The sequence below is a fragment of the Typopeltis vanoorti genome, chromosome 18 (genome assembly GCF_054136105.1).
Source record: "Typopeltis vanoorti isolate ZY-2024b chromosome 18, IOZ_Tvanoo_1.0, whole genome shotgun sequence".
Taxonomy (NCBI): Eukaryota; Metazoa; Arthropoda; class Arachnida; order Uropygi; family Thelyphonidae; genus Typopeltis; species Typopeltis vanoorti.
Window position 1 is genome coordinate 13,812,229 of NC_143566.1, and position 19,479 is coordinate 13,831,707.

Below are 19,479 nucleotides of genomic sequence, written 5' to 3' on the forward strand. Positions count from 1 at the left end.
GATTAGCTAAAGAAAATCTTATAGATAACTAAGAAAATAATTCTTTGTTATTTATTGAGTTTTTGAGTATTGAGGAATTGGTATGTGAATATTTCGATGTTATGAGTTAACTTTATACAAAAAATTCCATACAGAATTTTTGTGGTTTTATAAATAAAAATATCGTTCAAATGAATTTTGTGAAGGTTTGATCGATGACATTTGAAAGTAGTGACTCGCTTAACGCGGTGAATGCAGTTCGAAAAATGTCATAAAGCGAAAATGCTAAAAACCGAACATTATTACCAAAGGATTAAAATGTTGACTCTGTCTTTCTTCTGCAGCTCGAGTTTCCTCATGAAATCCCCACGAGACCAGGTAGACTGATGGCAAGCTCTTTCAATAGTTTTACTCTTGAAATACACACACACACACACACACACACACACACACACATATACATGTCAGTCCGCGCAGTTAACCTAGTGGCTATGTGCTTCGCAACCATATGCCTGGGGAAGGAGTGTCCTACGTTCGATTCCCGTCAACGACGTGAGGAGCTCAAGGATCTTCTTCAGCCATAACCAAGTTAGCCGGTCTTGGGCGTGGACAGCAGGGTTTTTCCCCTCAGTTTATCTGGGGTTTTTCATCCCGCAAGCAGGCAAACCGGCCCGGAGAACACACACACACGGATACAGTCATGAATATCTCCCTTAGGGGATGTAGCAGAGGAGTGGAGAACCGGCTGCATTAATACGCCAGAAACCCATCATTAGGAGTCAACCTGTCCTAGACGGATGAGAAGGAGAGAGATATATACGTCAATGACTACTTGGATGGGAAGTGTCCATTGAAACCAATATAACCTTTCGATATTATAGAAATAATATGGATATGAAGCTTATATTTCATCTGTGTAGCTTATTGGGTGATTAATCCTCCATAACAAAGCATTAAATAATATAGTCACAGTATTTTTCAGGATAATGATCAGAGCAACAGTACTTCTCTGAATAATGATTATTAAAGATTCCCAGTGAGCATAAACATAATGAAAAGCTTGCAAATGTCTCTCCGTGGACAACCTGAGAACAGTAAGTTCACCATTGGAAATCTCCACTTCCTTTTCTGTACTCATTCAATTCATCGTTTAATATTTTGTGATTATGAGATTCAAATAACTCTTTGATCTTCCCATTTCTGGCACAAGCAAAACCAACTTCATTGGTTAACATTTCAGACCATACTTTTTTGCTGGTTGGTCCAGCTCTAAAAATAACCATAACAAAAAAATAGCATAGCAAACTGCCATTGACGCAGCACAGGGTTAACAAATTATTCATAATTAGCAAGAAGGTGGCGAAGGCCATTATGTCTGTCAGTTACGTATATTCTCCAACTCAGTTGCTGTTTTGCAGAAGAAAAACCTCGCAAAAGCAGTCAGAGATCAGCTAAATCCGTTGAGCAGTCAGAGATCAGCTAAAGTTGAGCAGTCAGAGATCAGCTAAAGTTGAGCAGTCCTTACCAATGCACCTTCAGTATTACAACAGGATTCCAACGACATATTTCAAATCAAAGAGCACGTGTTGTTTACCTACAGCACCACTAAGACCCTGGGACAGTAAATCTAAAAGGAACTGTTGTAATCACCTGGACCACCTCAATAGCATTTATTAAAGTGATACATAAAAAAGTTCATTTCTATAAAACCACCACACAGAACTTAATAAACTGGATGATCCATGCTTATCAAGAAAATCCTACTCACGCACAGATTATCCTGCGTCTTCGGATTATCCGAAGAATGATAAGTTACCCTTCATCGGAAAGACCTGGATGAAAGTACACATCAATTTTCTAGCAATTCAATCAGAAGACGAAGCAACAATGATGTGCGATGAGGGGATTTCTGCTAGGAATAATGATGTTTGCGTTGGCATCCCACTTACAGGAGTTAGGAGGAATGCTCATAATTGCGAACAAATAACAAAGGCTGTTTTCACTGAAATCACTGCATGTAAACATGAGCTTCGAGTGTATAACTGAATGCAGGACTGAACGTAAAAAATGACTATATATGTGAATACACCATGAAGTGCATGCGGTCGTATTTCCACTTTTGTTTGGTATGCTGCCTCTTTCAGCTACGCTCACACACAAAAATCCGATGGGTTTAGATGCGTACATCAGGTCAGCCAAGTACTTGGACACCTACTACAAATCCACTGATAGAGGAAACGATCATCGTGTGAGTCTTCGTTACAAGAGAAAAATGGGAAGAACTCCATCATGGTGAAAGTACGAACAACGCTTTCAATCTAAAGGTATTTGGTCTTGCAGAAATATTTCATAAATGTCGCCTAGAAGAAGACCCTCGAAACTAAACAGGCCAATGAACTAATCGTAAAGGAAAGCAACACTCGTGCTATAGCATGAGTGTTGCTTTCCTTTACGATTAGTTCATTGGCCTTTGTGAACGGCCTTTGTCGACACTGTCACTAAGGTACTTAATCACTTAATCATACAAGAAAATGTATTCATGCCAGAGGCAAGTGGCATTGAGTCAATTAAAATTCGTGTGTTCAGCTACGTTCTGGTCCTACTGTGTTGTTCCACAGGCGATTCGCGTGGATGACAATTCTTGATTCGAGGAGCACGATTAACTACAAATTTCAGTTCGAGAAGAACGTCAAAATCCATACATTTTAATCCTTTGAAGCTTCTACTGCCGTAGGCTATATCAGTCAGCAAAGGTTTCCTTTCACTTCAGTAGGATAGTTTGACTTGGATGAGTGATTTAAAATATAAAATTTAAAAAATATAATAAAAAAACTGGAAGAACTGAAAGTACTGTTAGGTTAATATTTATTCAGCTCTATTGATTATATATCAGAACCTCTGTTGGTTTCGAAGAAGCTCTTCGGTTATGAAAACCTTTGCTCGAAACCTGTCTAGGACGCGAAGCAACTATCAGAACTTTTCAATTGATGATGAGTTAGTAGGGATCACCCGGTGGACAAGTTTTTTACCGGCAAAACAGGCAAACTGACTAGGAGAACACGGGTAATTTACACATATAATGTATGTGTGTGTGTGTGTGTGTGTGTGTGTGTGTGTGTGTGTGTGTGTGTGTGTGCGCGCGCGCGCATAACAGTAAGCACATTCCTTATCATAAAACAGGTTATGAATGCCAATCTGGCAGATCGCGAAACTAAAGGGCCTTTAAGTACTGCAGGTTATTATTAGTAGTAATATCAGTACATCAATTGTTGAGACATTGTGAAGGTTAGCTCGTTATTGACCATCATTTTAATTTTCAAGTTTCGCAGAAAAAAGTATATCTGCCATCATAAAACATTTTAAGCAGTTTAACAGTGGAAAGTAGAAAGCGGATACACATTCTAATTTTCGAATCGCACGCAAAGGGATCACGTGGTAGCACTCAACAGAAAAAAGGCAAAATGCTACGCTAAGCGAATTGTGTTTTAAGGACGCTCTTTTCGTGAAGAAATAAAGTTGCAAACTTGGATGACGTAATGTCTCAAAGACATAATCTACACGATATCACGCGGTCAAGAATTATTGGAAAACTCGAAGAAAGCCGCAGAATTACTGATATTTTCAGAGTTTGGAATCTCACATAGCGTTGTATCCAGGCTCTGAGCAGCTTTCCAAACAATGGAATGTGTTCCAGACGTTTGCAAAGAGGTCGCCCTCGCTATACAATGCAGCACGAAGACAGATCTTTAGTTTTAGCAGCAAAACCAATCGACGCATCATGGCAAGTCAGCTTGCAAGTCGGCTCCATTCAAGCACAGATGCGCGGATATATCCATAAAACGTGGACGAGACACCAATGAGCTAATGTACTCGTTACAGATGAGAGTGGTTTTAGTATTTCCTCCGATTCTAGACGACACTTGATCAGGTGTGAAAGTAGTACTGCTTACCATCGCAAGAATGTTCTTGAAAGGGATAGCTGAGGTCATGGTGTGTGGGGAGGCATTATGCTTAATGGACGCGCCGAGCTACAATTGCTGGAAAAATCAACTATGACTGGTGAAGGATATTGCGACGAAGTTCTTCAACATCATGTTCGACTGTTTCGAGGTGCTGTAGGCGAAGAATTCTTTTTTATGGTTGACATTGCCGCACCACATCATACACGAGCAGTGAAGATACTTTTGGAGAACGAGGACAGCAATCGAATTGAGTGGCCAGGACGCTCCCTACATCTCAACCCCAGAAAAGATGTTTGGGGTGCAATAGGGAGACGCATTGCAACTCGAAATTGCCCTTGGCTCCTTGCTCGGAAGGAGGAGTGGGTCAGTTTGCATCAAGAACTGATGAATCACTTGGAGCTAAGCATGGTACGAGGTTGTTAGAGCTGCATCGCAGTCCGGGATGGACATGTTCCATACTGAAATGTCTCTCCTCATAGTTTTCTGTAAGCACTGTACATTAATTCCTTAACTACGTTCTTGGGAAATTAGTAACTTTTTGCCAAAAACATATTGCGACTTAATTTATAAGATATTTATAACACATTTTTGTGTAATATAATTTATTAATATGCTGGCAATAAATTTATGTCCGCATTTGGCTGTAGTCACGAAAATGTTTTCGTATACAGGTAAAAATGTAGTTCGTCTTTAACTTTTGGACACCAGTGTGTAATCAACGGAGTGAGTAAAATTGTTGTAGAAAAGGGGAAACAATTCTATTTTCAAAAAGAACGTTATTTGTTTAGTTATGTTTATTTACAGAAGAAATTCACTGAAGTTAAAAATCCCAAAATCCCAAAAGAGATTTCAGCGGTGTAAAAGAAATCCAAAAGAAGGTTCAGAGGTCGAAATTTTACTTCATTTTCATCTTGGAAGGAAAAATGACCAATCATTCTTATCCAGTCATATCCGATTACACTTTTTGAAATGGATAACACTCAGGGCCGGTGGAAGCGGGCATGAAGAGCATGCAGTGCATTCCTTTTAAAGTTCGTAAAAAATTTAACATTGAAACAGCCATCAGAAACGCGATGGGAAAGTAAAATTAATGCAATCCACCCTCTACGATATCAGTTAGGAGAAATTTACGATGCAGTTTTTGAAATTTTAAATAATGAAAATTTTAATAAAGAAACTCAGCATGAAGCATAAACATTATGTGCTAAAATGAAGGACTACAAATTTATTTGTTCTCTTATAACTTGGCATGATTTACTTAACAGAATAAAGCCTGTGAGTAAAATGCTTCAAGACAAAAATGTGAACATTACACTTGCTTTACAATCTATCGAAAACTTAAAAATATTCTTACAAGAGTATCGATCAGATACACATTTTAAAGAAGTTCTAAATACGGCAAAATAATTGAGTGAAGAGGTGGATGGAGAACAAGAATTTAAAACCGGTACGGAAGTTAGACGACAAAAGAAAACACGACAATTTGACTACGAGCATCATGACGAAACACCACAATCGCCAGAAAATAAATTTAGAGTGAATGTGTTTTATACACTTATAGACGTTGCAATGTGTTCGTTAATAGAACGTTTTGAACAACTAAAAACATATTATGATAAATTCAATTTCTTGTATAGATTACTACAAATTAATAACGAAGATTTACGAAAAAATTGTGATGATTTAGAGATTCTCTTGAAGGACTGCGACAATAAAAACGTAAATGCAATAGAACTATATGACGAGTTATGTGCTTTCTAGGATATTTTTCGAAAGGATAATTTAAATATTCAAAACCCTTTCGATATTCTTAATTCTATTGCGTCCAATAATTTATCTTTCCCTAACTTTTCAATTGCTTTAAGAATACTATTAACCTTACCTGTTAGTGTAGCGAGCGGTGAACGTTCCTTTTCCAAGTTGAAATTGATTAAAACCTACTTAAGAACAAGTATGTCAGAAAAAAGGCTTGTTAGTTTGGCGTTAATAGCTATTGAAAATGATGTATGTGCGGAATTAGACGTTAAGACCATTATTTCTAATTTGGTGAATATGAAATCAAGAATCCTAAAATTTTAATAAAAAAATTTCAAGTATATTTATGTAATTTAATTTATTTTCTATTATTCTGTAAAGATTTTATTTTTTGAATACTTATATTAATATTAATAAAATGTTCTAATTATTATTATTTCTGAATTCTTTTCTTATTTTCTCATCTATCTTGAGTTTCTTTTATTTTCCTAAAAGATAGTTCCACGTATAAAAATTATTAAAAAAATTTTACGACTTACTAAGAATTTAGTAAAATGCAAGAATTTTTTAAACTTTAGTTCAAATAAATTTTAACTTTAATTAAAATTCATTTTAATTTTGTTAGCGATTCGGGTCGGTGAGAAAGCTATAATCCCTGTATCATTATATTCAACGATTAAAGTGAAGTGGCTTTATCAAAATTTGCTTTAACTTTTGAGAATTTTTTGAATATTCGGGTTTTTAATGATTATCCTGCCTAGTCAACACTCCCGGTTCGTTACATTTAGCGAACCAACGTGTGGCCTGTTCTGTCAAAATTTATTTAAGAAATTTCAAATAATTTAAAATTTTATTATCGTAAAAGAACCACACACGCCCGGATCGTTACAGGGGCGTTTAGATAGACATTGCATGCGTGCGGCAAAGACCCTGACGCCGGCTCTGATAACACTTACTTACTTTTCCAACTGATAATTATAAATAACACATTTATAAATATAATTTACTTAGTTACGTATTTGTTTATAACATAAACCTTCTTCAAAAAAGGCTGATATTTCATGTAGCAAAATTCAAACCGTATCACAACTAACTTAGAATCCTGCTAAAAATAGCATGCAGTCATTTTACTTCCCGTACATTACGACAGAATAAAAGCATTAAACAAGAGTCCACTTCAATAAATACCGAAGTATACTTGGGTTAAAAGCAAAGGAAGTTAATCCTGAAATAAGAAAGATATCGATAAATGCTAGCGTGCCGAGAAAGAGATTCTGCGTACATTTTAAAGAAAATGTAATTTAAATTTTGCTTATTATCTACTTTAAAGAACACATCTGCCATTATTATCATCAAAGAATTTTTCCGGTCTTAAATGGAATCTTTTAGAAAAACGTAAATAAGGATGAAGTCATTAAGGAAAATAATATTTCGAGAAGTTAACATAATGGTTTCATTTCTTGAAATGTGCGGCCTAAACGAAAAGTTTCCTTGTGTGTAATTCCGTTTTCTGTAAGTTACGATGAAATGTAAAAACTGTCATTCCGGACAAAGAAACGTCCATTATAAAATGCGGTTTGTTAAGACGAGAGTATGTAAGAGAAAGATGTTCGAAACTGGGAAAACAAGGAGAAACAGTACTTTGGAATTTAATTCTTAAAAAAAAAAAGGGGGGTGGGATAATTTTTTTTTCAGCACTAACCATCCACTCACTCGTAGTTCACATTTTTCCTATGATTAAATATACTAAACTAACAAAACGCCATCACGTGGCACTCCACGTGATGTCCATGAAAGAGTACTCGCCTAAATTTGAACCTTCTTCCCTGAACAATGAGTTCAAGAGAAAAGGTTAACATCGGGAAATAAGGGGGTTGATATTCAAGAGGGAAATATCTCGTGAATTTATGTAGCAATTAAATATTACGAGTCCACAAATGGTAAAAACTGAGGAAATCAAAGTCCACAGGTGACACAGAACCAAAAATACGACCAGATACGTCAAATTACTAAATGGTAAAAGCCGAATGCTAATTACCTCATATCGCAATCAGACATTAGAGAATCTGTCCCAAGAAGCAACGCCGCTTATAGCTTCTCGAAGCAGAGTCGCTAACGGGCTTTTGTCTCTAGCAGGTTTTGGTGCTTTTTTTTAACCGCTGACTGTCTTCCCGGCAATGAGGTAAATAGAAGGCAGTGAAAGGATTGATATGGGACGGGCGTTACTTGTCGTAGGATGGATTAGGTCCACTGGTTCTAGTTCATGGAATAACTGATGCTCTTTTATAAATTAATGTTCTGTGCAACTGTCCGAAATTGTGACAATTTCATGACATCTACCCTTGAACTTTCTAATGTTAATACTCCATTGTCCAAAACGGCCAGGGAAGAGAAATACGGAAAAGAATAAGGTCCCAACCTGAACCCGACAAAACACTGGGGAATGGACTGGACTGCAAAACTGGAGTATGGCTCTCTTGAACAGTGGAACTTGGAACATAAAACCATGTGCTTTCCACCAGGAATTAGTGCATAGTTATTACAGCCACATGCGATCAATAAGTTATACAAAAAATATCACAAAAATAGAAAAATTAGTTTTTAAAAAATCGTCTGAGGTCAGTCTTGAACAAACTCATACAATATCTAATAAAAGCGTATAAAATGTCGACATCTTCATCTTGGCATCAGAAATTATTAAAAGGAAAGAAAATCTATACCAATTGTTATTCTATAGTCAAGTAAGCGATGTTTGCCGTTAGAAATTTTCATAGCGGTCAAGAGCTTACGTAAATAACTCTTCGGCGTGAACTACCTTCATATTGAAGTACTTAAATGAGGCGAATTTTCTCAAAACATCCCGTATATTTGCCTTTTAATAATGGTTTTGATAAAGGATTTCTTTGTTCTGGCAGCTCCTTCGAACTGTTGATTCTCATCAGGGACCAGACCCTCTGCATATGGGGTTTGGAAAGCGATGCGTTTTTCAAGCAAACTAATCTAATGCCGATGTTTTCATAAGCTTATGATCCCTATCGAAACTAAAATTTCGAAGACAAACACTGCTTTCCCAACTGACGATAATATGACAATGGATATTTAGTAAGCTTTCGATTAACAGTTAATATAACTGTTGTTGAAATTGGTGCGGGAGGAGGCCTATAAAAATATCTAAAATATAAATGTTATATAAAACGTAGTATAAAAGCACTTGTTATGTAATTATAACGTTATTTTATAAACACAATCTAAATGGAAAAGAAGCCAAGTAGCCTCTTCTAGGGGGGGGTGAGAAACTTGACCTAACTACATGATAGAAAGAAAAGTACACCCTCTGTCCAAAAAGAAACCGAACTTTTCGAAAATAGAAGAAACTAGTGGCGGCACCTGTTGTATCTTTTTGTTGTCGAAAATTAGTTGTGTCAACTGTTTATGACATTTGTTTCATTAGAAGCCGAGTTATAGTGCCAAGAGTGACGGTGTGTTTTGACGAACGGTCGGTCGTCACGATATTCATGCCGTAAGCGACGAATTCTCGCTATCAATCGCTTCAAAACTTCGAGATAAACTCACCATTGATCGTATGGCCAGGCGGAACAAATTCTTTGTGGATAATGCCCTTGGAATCGTAGAAACAAATCAGCAATGTCTTTACTTTTGACTTCCCCAAGCGACTTTTTTTCGGATTTTTCGGATGCCCCTCTTCTGGTGGTCTCCACTGAGCACTCTGGAGCTTTGTTTCGGGCTCATACTCGAAACACCACGTTTCGTCACCAGTGACGATCGTGTCAAGGAAGTTTGAGTCCTTACAAGCGGTTTTAATGAGCTCCTTGCAGTGTTCAATTCGATACATTTTTTGGTCGTCGGTCAACTTTGGGGAACAAATCGCGAACTCAATTTAAGAAGGCCCAAACTCTCGGTCAAAATATTGTGCACAGTTGATTTTGGAATCCCAAATTCATCTTCAATCAATCTCACGGACGATTTCGGGTTCTTTGATGAAATCACGCACTTTTTGGATGTTAACTTCTCTCAGTCCAGTTTTTGGACGGCCTTGCTTTTCGTCGGTCTCAAACGTCTCACACACCCATTGAAATCGCTTAAACCACTCGTAAACTTGTTTACGAGATGAGCATTCATCACCTTATTCTTTTTGAAGCATTTGATTTCGGTAAAACGTTTACAAAGTTTAACACAAAACTGAATCGCAGCTCTCTGTTTGAAACTCATTTTCCGACTGCTCGTCAAAACACACTGTCACTCTTGGCACTATCATTGGCTTCTAATGAAACAAATGTCACAAACAGTTGACACAACACATCCGCTTTCGACAACAAAAAGATACAACAGGTGGCGCCACTAGTTTCTTCTATTTTCGAAAAATTTGGTTTCTTTTTTGGACAGAGGGTTATTATGCAGAATTAAATCCTTCATCTTTAAAAACCGTTCGTGTTTTCCCCCTAGACTTTTTTATTAATTAGGTATTATTTAATGTCCTAAAGTTTTCAGAAAAGCTAACGCTCGATACAGTTTCCTTCATGTAACGTGGCTCTGTTTTTAAACTCCTCTTCCTAAACGGAAAAAGCCTTTTTTTTTTTTACTGAACCGAGGTACCACATAAACAGTAGATAAAATCTAAGAAAAGCACTTTTCAAAAATTATTACGAAAATTAAATGAAGGTTTAGGGAACTTCTCTTCTTGGAATAAACTTTATGAAAAAGTATATTGACGTCCGGTCCGAGGGATCTTTTATGATCGAGCGACATCGGAACTGATTCTTATTAAAGAAGGATCATTTATTTCAAAAGCTGACAAAAACCAGTTTGTAGAAAATTCGCCCTATTGATGGTGAGATTTTTTGTACTAATTTCTAAATTTAAATGTTATAAACCTACTTATATATTTCTTGATATGAAACCATAAACTACTTCGATGAAAGCGCGAAAACTGGTATAGACCTTATAAAATAGGATATGGTGGTTTTCACAATGATCCTTATTTCTAAGTGAATCGGGTGATTTTTGGTATAAATAAAATAATCCTAACACTTTTTCGTTTCAAAAATAATCAGATGATAACCCTTTGGCCTAGAATTATTTGGAAATTGGTGAACAGACGATATTCTCTCTTTGTCGTCAGGAAATTGAGTGCATCTTTGCTGGCGAAACGTGACAAGAATACACACACACACACACGACACCATATATCTACGTTATACACATATGTATTGATGTGTTTCTTCCATAATAGCACTGGGAGGTAATTTGGTTTTCGATACTACTTGCTCCAAATGCTTACGATACACATATTACACATTCTAACATATTTACATAATGTAATTAACACTATATATCCTATTAGCAAAATTAAATAATTTTGAGTAATACTTTTGGATAAATCTCTGTTTTGACACTTGCTACTCGTCTTCTGAAGTGATGACGCATTAGGGACATCCGGATGGAGTGCAGAAGCTGATAGTCATACTGTAGGTGATCGACAGTCCGTTGAAGGATTCCAGAATGTGGAATCATTGTAAGTAGCGTCTTAATTTTTCATCAACTATAGCAAGTGGTTCTGCTTGATTGCTTGAACAGTGGGGATGCATTCCGAAACAGCATTCTTGTATGACGGACTGCCTGTAATATACTATGAAAAAAAAAACCACGTTTCTTTCTATTTTTCTCCCGTTCAGTGTATAGGGTGTACTCATCCCTTGCATAGCTTTTTTTCTTCTTCACATATGTTTTCGTAGCTGAGTGAGCGCACTTACTGTACTTAAGCGGAGGTCCGTATAGATTTGGATCAATGTAAGCATTTCTGTTGCATCTTCAGGAAGTGACTTCATATATAAGGCAGAATTCTTCTTGTTTTCAGGCAGATCGATGTTAGATCAGCAATAATACAAACTGCCTCGAAAGATATTGTCCTGTATCCTTTAATTCGTATGGCCATAAGGCGTTGAACTCTGTTAAACGTTTGTTGGTTTTTCTTAGATTTCAGTGTATCTTTCCAAGCGGGTGCAGGGTAACATAATATCAATGATAGTATAGTTCCGTTACATATTACTTTCAGATCTCGTTGACCGTATCTCCAGTTTATCCTTGCCTACTTAGCTAGAAGGTTTACTATTTGCAAGATTTTCTTGCAAATAGTAAACTAATAACTAAACTATTTTTAGTTATTAGTTTTTTTTTGGATTTTTCATCTAGTAAACTAGATGAAAAATCCGAATTTGTGAGGCAAACCTTTCCGTCTCCATTTGAGCAGGATAACTTATTTTCAATTCAAAAACCTCCGATAAAGCTTCTTCGCATCTCAAATTGGATTCTAACACGAGCATCGTCGATACTGACTGAGCTACAGCCTCAAGTCTGTGAGTACCGTGGATTATTATTATTAACATGCAGGTTCTTACCGGAGCTTCCATTTCTAATGTTTTAGAGTGGTTTATTCTTGCCAATTAATATGAAAATATTACAAAATCGCTCCACTCAACAAGCAAGATGTTTGTGTATAAATTATCGAAATCTTTCAAGCAGTGTTTTACAAATTAGTACTATTCATGTTCTGGACTTTCCGACTGCGCCTGAAAACGCAAGTCCAGTGCAGAACGTGACGAATAGAAATGTATTGCAGAACGAACAAAGAAGTGCCGCCATTAACAGCAGGGGAAAACAACGCTGCACATTTTATGCGAGGTAAAGCAAGACGAAGAGTTTAAAAGAGCAAGGAATCCAGGTGAACCTTCTACTTTAAATCCATCAAATTTATCACTCTAAAACGGACTGACTGCGATTGTTCAAAACCTTTTCAATAAGAACAAATCGCTAAAAAGTTTAACGAATATGAGGACTTGGGTAATTATGATAATTCAGGAGTGGAAGAAGTCTTTCGAAATGTAACAGACATTAAAAAAAGTTACTACGGTAAGACGTTTTAAATCAACAACAGTATAAAGACCACCTTGTCGCAGACGGACTTCCTGAAACTCCATCAACTATTATTATTATTATTACGGGCAACTCCAAGGAGACCATAGACTCATCGAGGGAGGCCCTAACATCATGTCAAGAACAACTATTCGACCTTCACACAGTATCTATGATACTTCGCCTTGAACTCATTTACAGTCATGGCACCGACAACAGACTCTGGCAGCTTATTCCACTTATTCACCACTCTCCAAGTAAAAAACCTAGCTCTAACCACACTCTTGCCCAGCTTCCATGTATGGCCCCTAGTTCTCCCACCACCAGTCCTATTCTCAAAAATATCTTCTGAATTAATCTTATAGAAACCCTTCAGTAATTTGAATGTCTCAATCATATCACCCCTTTTCCGCCTATCAAATAATTTCTGCAACCCACAAATGTTCAACCTGTTCTCATAAGGTTCATTCCATAGACCTGTCATCATCTGGATCCTCTCCACCTCCTCCACATCAAGAAGAAACCCTGGCGCCCATATCTGGGCGCAGTAGTCTTAATGGGGTCTTATCAAGGCTCGATAATACAGAGGAACAATAACATGTTTGTCTCTGTTTGTTAAAGTATTTTTCAGCAACCAAGTGATTTGATGAGTTGATTTAGCCACTTCAGCGATGTACCCCCTATAATTTAACTCCCTATCCGCCAACACTCCCAAATCCCTGGCCTCATCAATCTCCTGGAGTACAGTTCCACCAATGTGATATACTGCTGCTATTCTTTTCACCCCAAAGTGCATAACCTTACACTTTGCCACATTAAATTGACATCCATTCTCTTTAGCCCAGAATTACTCCAAACTATCCAAATCATCCTGCAAAACTTTGACATCCTGTGCACTCACTATTTCTCTACCCAACTTTGCATCATCAGCAAACAAATCAACAGTTCCTCTCAGATCCTTTCCTATATCGTTAATGAACAAACTGAACAGTAGTGGTCGAAGAAGAGAACTCTGCGGCATACCACTAGTCACAGGCCGTCTTTTGGACTCTACTCCTGAATAAACCACTCTGTGATATCTCTCCATCAACCATCCTCCTATCCATCTCACCAACCCTATATCCATCCCCATATGCTGCAGTTTACTGATTAGAATTCCATGTGGTATCCTGTCAAAGGCCTTAGCAAGGTCCAGTAGAATCACTGTAAATCCATTACCCTTATCCAGTTCATTGTCACTGTGTTATAAAACATGAGCAAGTTACTGAGGCATGATCTATCCTTCATAAAATCATGCTATCCCCCATACAGTATCCCATTTTCATCTGTCCGATCCTGTATTTTCTTGACTATTTTCTCCAAGACCTTGACAACGATTCCTGATATGCTGATCGGTCGGTAATTTACAACGGCAGTCTTGGAGCCTCCTCTATGCAGTGGAACTATTTCCCCCTCTTTCCACCCCCTTAGGACTAACCTAGGTCCGAGACTCAATTAAACAAAATGGTCAAGGGCACTGAAAATTCTTTAGCCGCTTCATGTACGACACGAGCTGGTATACCATTCAATCCCACAGATGTATTAACACTGACGTTTTGTGATAGACTATTCACCTCCACTTCATTCACCACAATTTCAGTATAAGCTATTGGTTCATTCATTTCTGCAATGTCACCTGGATGATATACTCTTGCAAAGTGCTCGCTCATTAATTCAAATATATCAACTGATTCGGTTACCTCCCTACCATCGGCATTCTTCAAAATCATTCTGCCGTATACACTTTTTATTTTACTTGTAGCATATCGAAAAAAACTGTTTGGGATTCTCTTTAGCCTTCATGGCTAATTTTCTTTCATAATCCGCTTTTGCTTTTCTTACCACACTCGTTACCCGTCTGGCCTGCGCTTTATACCGTTCATGTGCCAGCCGGTCACCTTTCTCTTTAAATTCCCTCCACAGTTGTTTCTCTTTTTTGCAGCTCAAGCTTAACGGTGTTATTCATCCATTTAACCCCTACTTGATTTATTATTCGGACTCTAGGTATACAGTCAGTCATTGCCTCCTGCAAACACTTCTTAACCGCTTCCCATGCAATATCAACATCCAGCCCTAGCAGTTTTGCATACCATGGCACTGAACCAATCACACTCCTAAGCTTGTCATACTTACCAGCCCGATAATTCCACATGTACCCTGTCTTAATTGTAAATTCCACACATTTAGCCACCTCCCAAGTCAAGACCCTATGATCACACTTACCAATTGGTGGCAAAGTGGTCATATTCGTTACAGCCAAATTCTCAGATGCAATTACTAGGTCAAGCACTCTTTGACACCTAGTATTTTCCATTACATGCTGTCACAGATAGTTATCCCTTAGTAACCGCATAAAATCCAATTCCTTCCTCCCATGTGTCCTCTCCTCCTTCCAATCAATGTTACCATAGTTGAAATCTCCCATAATAATTACCCCTCCTTCCACTCATTTCATCAATTTGTTTATGCATACTATCTCCACCATTTTTTCCATCACCTGGTCTATAGCAGCACCAAATTGTTTATTTTGTTCTTCTAGCCTCAATCTCACACGAAATAGCCTCAAATGTGCTCTTTTCTCTATCCCTGCAGTTCAACTTCTATTCTCCTTGGCTGCAGCTCATCAGCTATCATCAATAACACTTCTTCCCCATTTTATTCTCCCTGTCACTCCTGAACACACTATATCCCTCAAATTCTATCCCGCTAACTATATCATCTTCTGTCAGCCATGTTTCACTAATGCCAATAACCTGTGGCCTGGAAGTGCCAATCAAGGCCAAAAATTCTTCCTTTTTGTTCCTAATACTTCTGGCATTAGTATACATGAATTGCAGAAGCCGATTTGTCCCATCACTATTTTGATGCCTTATATAACTATCCCATTCTGATTTGTTGTCCTTCGTACTCGCTCAGGCATATTACACTCATTCATACACTCAACTGCCTCCCTGAAGTCTGCATATCTATCCCCCCCCCCACCCCTTAATAACTCTAGTTTCCCTGATTCTGCACATCCACTTCCTTCAACAACACCTTTTTAAGTCTCCGTACAACACATCCATTCAAATGCAAACCATCCATCTTATATAAATCCTTTCACCCATCGAACTCACTCCACACGCCCACAAACTCCACACCACTCCTCCTGCATAATCTGCGCATAAAGTCATTAGCAATTATGGCCCTCCTACTATACTCTTCACCGTCATACCACGGAAAACAGACTCACCATCCTAACTCTCTCACTCTTCTCTTTTGCTACCTCAAGTAATTCCTTCAAGTCTTCTCTCATAGCCATTTTGTCTCCTTTCAAATCATTCATTCCTGCTACTACTATCACTTCTTTCACCTCTGCTTTTGCATTCTAATTGGCTCTCTTACCTTCTTAACGTTCGCACCAGGTTGGTACGATTTTGTCAAACTCTCATCTATCACACCTATTACTAAAGAATCTCCGTACAATACTCGCTCTTTCATTTTATTTACACTCACGATCATACTCTTATTTTTCTTATCATATTTTTGCCGTTGATTAGTTGGTACGCATGGTAAACATTTTTGCAAACGCTCCAGCTACTGATTCGCCCTATGTATCGCATATAAGGAACACAGTTCTAAAATTAGGTCAGAATATTGGCGAACCACCGCAGCTAAATGAGATTCAGTCTGTAAATCGGTTTGGCTATCCCCCCCCCCCCCAAAAAAAAGGTTTGCCACAACCCACTACTGTCGTAGTTCGTCTAACAAGCAAGTCCACAAAAGACATAAAAGATAGCACATTGAAAAGACTATTCGCATCCCACTCCAATCTTTTTGATTAAATATTTCACACCATTCTACCAAAATCTGTTGTGGCAGGCAAAAAACCAAACCAACCCCCCCCCCTCCCCTCCTCAAAAAAAAAAAATAATAATTTTTATGGATCACAGACGCAAAAATATTCATCAGAAAGTCACAAAACTCAAAACTAATTCAAATCAAGAGGTCGGAAGGTATTAACAGACTCCAGCAATGAAAGCAAAATATTTTAACTACATGTAAATAGAAGACAGCTACATCTAGCCAAAATTAACAAGGACTATCAAGCAGACTTAATAACACCAGAGCACGGCAGCTGTCATATTCTCAACTCGTTCACCGAATGGAAGCGATGCACTGACAGAGTGAAGGGGGTTCTCTATTCTGCACGCAAACATCAGAAGTACTCGAAAATATTGGCTTGCTACGAGCTTATCTGAAGAATCACAGTGACGTTATTGATATTAGTCCTAACTGAAGTATTCACTGCTAATGATGAAGTAGCCAGTTGTTGCCCAATACCAAACTACCAACTACATACGCACACTGTCGACATACAAGACGGGTAGAATACCGACATTCACAAAACAAAAATTAATGGCGAAAGAAATTAACTGTAACTTTAAACACATCAAAAACACGTGCATTGAAATAATACATGCAGGTCATCAATCACACCGCATGTTAGATGATATTTATAAGCCTTCAAATTACAGAACACGTGAACATACGGGTGCCACCAAATAGCTGCACAGCATAAAACTAGCGGATCGTTATTTCACAGCCGTAAGGCTTCACAGCAAAACACAACCCTTGCAATGTGCTGAATGGGAAACGTTACGAAAAAGTAATAAAGAAGGACGAGATTAATCAAGAAATAGGAAAAAGTTGCCTGAAAACAATTGGTACGGGGGGGGGCCTTAAGTCACGAAGGGGTTTAAACATTTAATAACTTTTTTATTTATTAATTATGTTTTTTTTGTTATAATGAAATACAGAACTTGGAGATTTTATTAGCTATGAAAAAACATTAGTGATTTATGGGCTCCCCGCCCCCCGTATTACGGGATTCTATAGATACTTAAACATTAAACTTAGAATGGAGAAAATACAAGGGGGTACCCAAAATTTACCGGATTTTTTTTTTTTAATTCTTAAAGTTCATTATACCACATTCTAGTATCCTTCCAAGTACTCTCCATGTGAGCCAATGCAGTTGTCCCAACATTTTTTCCATTGCTAGAAACAGATCTGGAACTGTTCAACTGGGATACTGTTTTTATGGCCTCTAGCGACTTTTCTTAAGCGTAGCACCAAAACACATCCCCGGTCACAACTTTTGAAAGAAAGTTCTAGTCACTAAGAACTAGCTCCAATCGCAGCTAGTTTTTATTCATTTTTTTTATCCTTTGTCAGAAAACGAGGCACACAGGACACAAGTTTTAATTCAAGTCTTCTATTAAAATTCGCTGGCACGAACTCCATGACAAATTCGACTCTTCAGAAAGTTGCTGAATGGTATTTCGACGATCTTCATTGATTGCTCGCAAACCTTTTCGATGTTTTCCGCATTTCTGCTTTTCGAAGGTCGGCCAGATCACGGTTGGTCTTCAACTGACATGTCCCCATTTTTGAATCAGGAAAACCACTCGTGGGTAAAACCTGCGTTTTACCTAAAGTGTTGTCCTTAAAGACTTGCAGATACATAACAATAGTTTCAACTGCAGTTTTACCCCAAAGAAAACAAAATTTCACGCACACTCTCTGTTCCTTGTGGTCAGTCATCACAAAATCGCTAAACTTGCTTGTAAGCATTAACAAAAAAAAAAAAAAAAAGAAAGAAAGCAGAACCAGAACAACGAACCAGTTCACGCAGGATGACACTACTTGCGGAAAACTGCACACTCACGATACCTAGCAGCAGCAGCCGTAACTAGAAAATGCGCGCGCCAAGTTCAGATTCCGGTTATTTTTGGGTATCACCTCGTATATTATAAAAATATATAAAGCAAATAAAAATACGCACATTAATAAGTTAAAACTATTGGATAAAATAAAAGATAATTCTAGACGGACAAAGAAACAACTAAAGCGATACCCAAGTAACTCAACTTTAAAAGCAGAATACAAAAGAAACCTGGTATTTGATTAAGGAGATGCCAGGTTATACTTCTTGAGACCACAAAACCTGTGCTTTGTGGTTTCAAAGACAAAAAACAAAATCTCTTCAACAGTCAGCAAATGTCAGTAATTTGTAGACTGCGTCCTAAAAATGCAGAACTGGAACCTCCACTACGACTACAAGGAAATTAGATATTATGGTTGGTAAACATAACAGAAGCAAAGCTGTTCTCTGCAATTGATCAATCCCATTAAGTTCCATGAATCGATGACATAAGACGAAACGAAAAGCAACACGCAGTTGGTCTAGGTCCGATCATAGTAAAATTAGAAAATAAAATTTTCGAAACTGAATATATGCACAGTGCATTAAAGACCTCACTGATCATACCTGTATAAAAACAAGGAAAAAAGTTCAATCAGCAAGTACAAACCCATAGCAACACTACCAGTTATCAATGAAGTTATGCAGAAGATCCTTCTTACTACATACACAGAAAAATTTCATATCGTTCATATAAAACACGATACGGTCTCCAGAGTAAAGAAACACCAATTCTCCTGGAGAATTTCACAGATCTAATTAATGCTGCCTTAGATAAGAACAAAATTGATATGGTCGCCTTTATTGGCCTGTCTAAAGAAAGCATTTGATACACACAAAAATGCGGAACACTTCTAGATAAGCAAAGGCATATTGGAATAGGTGGGCCTCTGCACACACATAGTTTAAACATTGACTCCAAAATAGGAAACAGATCACACGCATCGAATCATCCGAAGCGAAGAGTTCCCAGTAATCTCTCAAGTTCCAGACGGAGCTTCAATATCTATATGCATTATATCGCAGGTGACACAGCGAATGGGTGGTATCTGTCCATACTGGATAAGC

General features: G+C 37.7%; 1 protein-coding gene across 1 annotated transcript in view; it reads right to left on the reverse strand.

The window, feature by feature from the left end:
* Positions 1-19,479, reverse strand: part of LOC150096498 (guanylate cyclase 32E-like) — a 644,496-nt gene that overhangs the window by 491,985 nt on the left and 133,032 nt on the right. The gene's annotated exons all lie outside the window — the stretch shown is intronic.